Raw genomic sequence first — 7,550 nt, 5'->3', positions numbered from 1 at the left:
CCTTTCCCAATGACCGCTTCAATTATTTTTCCAGACTTCATCTTCTTTCCCTGGATCCCCTAAATGGGGTAATTGGCCTCCCACTTATCTCTCCTGGCCTTAAAGCACCCCCTTGCAGATGGCATAAAAACATGACATGATATATTCAAATGAAATGCAAATCATTCCAAAAGGCTTCTGTGAAATTCAAGATGCATTTGGCCACTTTGTCAATAACTGCAGAGTATCAGAGGCTGCCACACAACCCCCAGAACTTGCTGCTTAATGTAGAGAATTGTGATAATTATGCCCTGTATATTTCCTGCAATCTCTAGTTCTTTGGTTAGCACTTTTTAAGACACACCTTGAAAACTTTTTCACTGCCTTGCTTTTACAGAGCTGGGGAACTACGCACTGGATACTTCTGGAGAGATTGCACAGCTCTAGGGTGCCACCAACAGACAAAAAAGGGACAGGATTTGATTATTACAGGCACAGGCCTTGTATGTCTCCACATGCTACAGAGTGGGTGTGTATGAGATACATATTTTCTGTTTTAATAGTGGCAGTGATCTGTTTATCATTGTCCTCACAACAATATCTCCTCGCAGCAGAACCTGGGACTGCACTTGCTATTGAGATGCCTTGTACAAAGATCAAAAGGAAACAAGTTCTCTTATTCTTCCTTTGGGATGTAGGGTTGGACTAAGAGGCCTTAAGTGATACCACATTCAATATGCACCTTTGGGAGGATGACTCCCCCATTCCTCACCCAGTTTTCCTGCCTATCTGTGTATATCCCTTGACACCCTAAAAATGACATGTAATCTGGTACTAAATACAAGAGTGTTTGTGTTGGGCAGAACTTCTTTGCATTGTGGACAGCAATCTTCAAATGATTTCATTAAAACAGAAATTATTTATTTTAAGGCAATGGCAAGAGTATTTCATTGTCTTATTTTGATATTTACTGATTATTTTTAACCATTAACACTTACAGTAGAACCTCAGAGCTACAAACACCGGAGTTACAAACTGACCAGTAAGGCACACGTCTCATTTGGAACTGGACAATCAGGCAGCAGCAGAGCCAAAAAGAAAAAAAGGCAAATACAGTACAGGGCGGTGTTAAATGTGAACTACTAAAAAATAAAGGGAAAGTTTAAAAAAGAAAAAAAAAGATTTGACAAGGTAAGGAAACCGTTTCTGTGCTTGTTTCATTTAAATTAAGATGGTTAAAAGCAGCGTTTTTCTTTTGCATAGTGGAGTTTCAAAGCTATATCAAGTCCATGTTCAGTTGTAAACTTTTGAAAGAACGACCATAAGGTTTTCTTCAGAGTTACAAACATTTCAGAAAAAAGAAAAGGAGTACTTGTGGCACCTTAGAGACTAACCAATTTATTTGAGCATGAGCTTTTGTGAGCTACAGCTCACTTCATCGGATGCATACTGTGGAAACTGCAGAAGACATTATATACACACAGAGAACATGAAACAATACCTCCTCACACCCCACTGTCCTGATGGTAATAGCTTATCTAAAGTGATCATCAAGTTGGGCCATTTCCAGCACAAATCCATGTTTTCTCACCCTCCGCCCCCCCACACACAAACTCACTCTCCTGCTGGTAATAGCCCATCCAAAGTGATAACTCTCTTCACAGTGTGTATTATAATCAATCTCTCTGGTCACGCAATCACAGACATGAAGGTTGCTATCTTAAAACAAAAAAACTTCAAATCCAGACTCCAGCGAGAAACTGCTGAATTGGAATTCATTTGCAAATTGGATACTATTAATTTAGGCTTAAATAGAGACTGGGAGTGGCCTAAGTCATTATGCAAGGTAGCCTATTTCCCCTTGTTTTTTCCTAAACCCCCCCCCCCCAGACGTTCTGGTTAAACTTGGATTTAAACTTGGAGAGTGGTCAGTTTGGATGAGCTATTGCCAGCAGAGGGGAGAGGGAGAGAGAGGGAGAGAGAGAGGGAGAGAGAGAGAGTGTGTGTGTGTGTGTGTCCCCGGAAGGGGGGCGGTGAGAAAGCCTGGATTTGTGCTGGAAATGGCCCACCTTGATTATCATGCACATTGTAGGGAGAGTGGTAATTTTGGATAAGCTATTACCAGCAGGAGAGTGAGTTTGTGTGTGTGGTTTTTGGAGGGGGGTGAGGGGGTGAGAGAACCTGGATTTGTGCAGGAAATGGCCCACCTTGATTATCATACACATTGTGAAGAGAGTGGTCACTTTGGATGGGCTATTACCAGCAGGAGAGTGAATTTGTGTGGGGGGGTGGAGGGTGAGAAAACCTGGATTTGTGCTGGAAATGGCCCAACTTGATGATCACTTTTGATAAGCTATTACCAGCAGGAGAGTGAGTTTGTGTGTGTATGGGGGTGGGGGGGTGAGAAAACCTGGATTTGTGCTGGAAATGGCCCACCTTGATTATCATGCACATTGTAGGGAGGGTGGTCACTTTGGATGGGCTATTACCAGCAGGAGAGTGAGTTTGTGTGGGGGGGGGTGGAGGGTGAGAAAACCTGGATTTGTGCTGGAAATGGCCCAACTTGATGATCACTTTAGATAAGCTATTACCATCAGGACAGTGGGGTGTGAGGAGGTATTGTTTCATGTTCTCTGTGTGTATATAATGTCTGCTGCAGTTTCCACGGTATGCATCCGATGAAGTGAGCTGTAGCTCACGAAAGCTCATGCTCAAATAAATTGGTTAGTCTCTAAGGTGCCACAAGTACTCCTTTTCTTTTTGCGAATACAGACTAACACGGCTGTTACTCTGAAACATTTCAGAGTTACGAACAACTTCCATTCCCAAGATGTTCGAAATTCTGAGGTTCTACTGTAAATGGCAAAGGATTAGGGCTAACAATGAGCAAACACATCCACAGAATGGCAGCTAGCACTTTTACTTTTCGGGGGTTGTGCTATTGAAGGTGTGGCAAGAATCAGACCACTGGGCAGAATGTTCTCATTGCTCCTATTTCCCACGCTGCTCGGGATCCATTATGTCTCTCTTTTTCCTGAAGCACTAGAAGTTTGACCCTCATTCCTCTTCTTGATTGCAGGCCTAATTCAGTGCAGCATCTTACCTCCACCCAGAAAGGCAAGAGAGTTCTTTCTCCAAACTATCAAATCTTTCTGACATTATGTATCAGTCATCTCCTAGAGCAGTGTTTCTCAAACTGGGGACTGGGGGTCTGTGAGGGTGCTCCTGGGGGTCTGCAAGTCATGTCCAGGGCCACTGGCCCCGCTGATCAAATCCTCCCCCTCCCTCCCAGTGCATACCGTGGAACAGCTGCTCAGTGGCGTATAGGAGGCACTGGAAGGGAGGGGGAGGAGCAAGGATGGGACATGCTCAGGGGAGGGGGTAGGAATAGGAGGGGTAGGGGTGTAGTGGGGGGGATGGAATTTTTTTCTTCAAATGTAAACATACATCAGTAGGCTTGGGGGTCTGTGAAAAATTTTAAATCAAAACGTGGGTCCTCAGGTTGCTAAAGTTTGAGAACTGCTGTACCTAGAGCAAAGCAGCTGTCACCCTCTCCTGCTTGAAAAGTCCACATGTATCAGAGAGAGATAGGTGATGAGTTGCATAGTAAATCTTGATGTTCCACTGCTTGGAATCAGAAAGCTAACTCTTCATGGGGCTAAAACACAGCTGCAGGTCCCCTGCTCCAACCTGATGCTCTGATATAAGTCAGAGTTTTATTTCACTTGGAAAAACAGCTTGTTTTAAACTGTCTCAAATCCATATATTTTTACTTTAAAAAATTAACAGAAATAGACAGCAACTAATAGCCTTAACCAGTAACATGCCTCCAAGGAAGTATCAAATTTTACAGGATTTTCTCTCTCTGAGACACCTCCATCAGTACCATTCAGAGTTCAGGAACATTTCCAATGATTATCAATCTATTGTTACCTTAGAAAATCAGGTGTTACTGTGACTGTGAATTGGAAGAAGAGAATAGGAAAGACTCAAGATATTCAACCACATTATTATATATATTTTCCTCTAATAGAAACAGATTTAAACGATACATGGGAGCATGGTAAATAGTGTGTAATGCAGCATAGAATAGGATTTGGCAACTTCAAACATCCACTACTACTGTAAAAAAAGTGGAATTTTTGATGGTAAAGTCAGAGACAGCTTTCAATTTGCAATAGGTGAACTTCAAAAGGCCTGGAGGAGCAGTTAGTGTAAGTGTTTAAACTTTGACTGCTTATCTGAGCTGGGACTTCAAATCTCAGGAGAGCAGATGTTTTCATGAGATTTCTGATACTTCCAGGTGACTGGAAACTGAAACAGTCTCTCTTAAAGTGTGTTAGTCCTTTGGGCTTCCAGGCAAAAGCAGAACCCAGAAAAGGAGATGAACATTGACATGAAAAATAATGGAAAAGGAAAAGTTGTAAGAAGTGTCAAACTCCATTAAAGTTTGGAGGGAATGTGGAGATCAATTATACCAAAGCCAATTGCATCAGTGAGGCCTGCCAAAACATTATAAAGTTTCTCATTAAAACACTTTTCCTTTTCACCCTCTACACTCTACAGGATGGGACCTGTAGCTCACTTGGTCCATTATATAAGAAAGAAATAATGTGTGTATTCCTCTGGGAACTTAACAGCCCCTACGATTTCAGCCACCAACTTTTTGTTCATGACTCTGCACTCTAAAGCTCCCCCTTCATCCAGGCTGGCGTCACTGCCTGCCCTCCCAGTATCTCCTCCTAGATGTCCTGCCACTTCCTCACACTACATGTGGCAAAGGCTAAACTTCTCAGGTGTCCTCCCAACCTGTCTTACCTCCTCTTTCTCTCTCCTCCATTAACAAGTCTGCTATCCTCACAAGCTCACCACCTAGGGGGCATCTTTGTCTCCATATCAACATACTCCACATGGAGATAATCTTAGTTAAATACTATTATTATTCAAATCTACTTAAAATTAAAGGCAACTATGTCTCTTTTAGGGCTGGTCAAAAACTTGGTCAAAACTTTGATGGAAAATGGGGCTTTCAATTAAATGAACATTAGGGATAATGCAGAGCGTCTGGTTAACTCAAAATTTTTAGTTTATAAAAAAAATAATGTTTTAATTAAAAGTCAATTTTTTCCTACTGTTGTAGTTTCCTAGTTAAACATCAATTTGTTTTGCAACATTCTGCCTAACTACAATTCTACTTAGAGTTACAATTGGACGTGGTATTCTTCTCCCCCTCCCCCTGTGTCCAGTTGTAGGGCAGCCTAGCTGTTCCCTGTTCAACTATTGCCACATTTCACCCCAAAGGCAGTTGCCCTTTGGTGTTGGGTGAAGTGATTGTATAGCTGCAGTGGAAGCTGGGACAGAAAATAAAGGTTAGGCATTTATATGGATACAGAAAATATCTAATTACATTAGAGGAATGAAAAAATAGAAGGGACAGAAGTCCTCATGTTTCACAACTGAAGCCAACTTCCAACAGAGCGGGGTTAGGGTAGAACTCTTCCGATGGTCTAGCTATTCCAAAAATGTCCAAAATGGGGGTTCTCTCACTGGACTGGATGACTCACACACCTGATTCATGTAGCAATTCCTGTGCTCTATATTTTCAAGCAAGTTCTAACAAAACAGAGCAGATTTCAAACCACAAAATCTGTTATGTCTTTCTCTTTTAATCACTTACATCTGTTCCTTTTCACAGATTGCATTCTGATGCAGTTTAACTACTGTGGTTGGAAACAATTTGCTTTCAAATTTCCTTGCTAAAGGAAAAATACTGTTGGCCAATTGACACATATTCCCCACGTATCCATCAGAATACACCCCTAAATATCTTTAGATAGATACTACAGAGGATTTGGTTGCTTAGGGGATAGATAATGGAACAGAGCGACAAATCCCAATCCAGGTCAACAGTAATCAATAGTTGTACCTTCTGATGGCCTACCTGGAGTGAGTCAGAGGTGTTAATACAGTCCACGGTAGAAGAGTGTCTGTATCATACTGAGTGCCACAATTGGCAACCTCGTTGCCAGTCTCAAAAGAAACGCCCTGGACAGTGTAGACACAGATTGAACTACCTTCTCCCCGGCTGACGTAGCTGTATCAGGTCAGGTGTGAACCACACTGCCAGCACCACATAGGGGAACTTGCAATCCAACTGCACGTGCGATACCGAACAAAAGACCAGTTCACAGGACAGTGAACCAAGCACCTTCTTGCAAAACTACCTTAAAAAATTGTAAAAACTATAATGCTGCAAAGCCAAAAATATATCTAACAAATAACAGGAAGCCAAGTGCTTCTTGTATTCATATCCACAATACTTGGTGGGAGTAGCTATTCCTTAGCAAGCAGGTAGTATGCCAACTACTCCTATTTAGAGACAGAGGCTGCATTTGAACAGAAAACAATTATCTGTTGTGTTTGGCACAGCTCTATGGTTCTCTTTTCTTCATTTCAATAAATATTTACATTTTCTGGAAGAAAGAAAAATGTACACTGCTTTGTTCCCTCTTGTATTTTCTCCCCCTGAGAAGATTGTGTAGTTAAGCAACTTCATTGCACCTGGCTTTTTAATAAGCCACAAAGCTGTCATGGTCTCAATGTCACAACTGGCTTTTTAAGCATGGATCTCAAAGACCATTCAAACAATCAAGAAAGTGACGGTGTTAAAATTGTCAGCACGACTGGAGTCAGAATCTATATTACAGCTAGTTCTTAGGTCAGGACCTTAAATAGCCATTTGTTTAAATTTATCTTCTTTTATTTAGTGAGAAAGAGAAAAAAATGTATATGAACAAAGCTAGATAGAGAAAATAGTTAAATAATTCTGAGCCGGTCAATGGCCTCTGTTCAATGGTCAGCTTGAGAAGACCTCTAACTATATCCATCTGCTAACTAAAGTCAATATACTATCTTCTTTATAGTAAACATCCCAAAGGAAATATATAGGCATTTGATTTTTCTGCCCCTTTCTAACCATTTTTATTGTTGTTTACCACAGCTTCTATTCCATGTGAGCTCTAAAATGGTTTTGTACATTAAGGCCTGGTACAAGTAACCCAAAGACTATGTAGTTTTATTTTTAAATTATAGCGAATGGCCATGCAGGAACAAACAGAAAAGGGCTAAAATCAGGCCTACAATCGGAACTATTGGATCTGTTTCTCCTCCTGCCCCCCACCCCACCCCACCTCAGAACCACAATCAAGAACACCTATTTTCATGAGACTTTAGCAAGATGATGAAAGTCTTATTAGAAGAGTGGAGATACCAATATCTCTGCCTTTCAAGATAGTGAAAATCTCAGAGATAATAGATTTAGAGAGAGCCACCCTTTTGGGTAGAACTGTCATGAGAACAGTTACTACCAAATTAATAAGAGGAACAAAAAGTTATTCATATGCTTGTGAGACTCTCTGATACAATCATCACCCCATATACTCCAGCATTGGGAAAGCAAAACCCATTGCCTCAAGTCTTTGCTCCAGCAGCCTCAGCCATTTGATTAGATTTATTGCTCACCTTGATGTCTTACAGAACAATGCACCTTCCTCCTCCTTTGTTCTGGTACC

This window comes from Caretta caretta, chromosome 12 (genome assembly GCF_965140235.1).
Source record: "Caretta caretta isolate rCarCar2 chromosome 12, rCarCar1.hap1, whole genome shotgun sequence".
In the NCBI taxonomy this organism is placed as follows: domain Eukaryota; kingdom Metazoa; phylum Chordata; order Testudines; family Cheloniidae; genus Caretta; species Caretta caretta.
Note: the sequence above shows the minus strand (reverse complement) of the source record.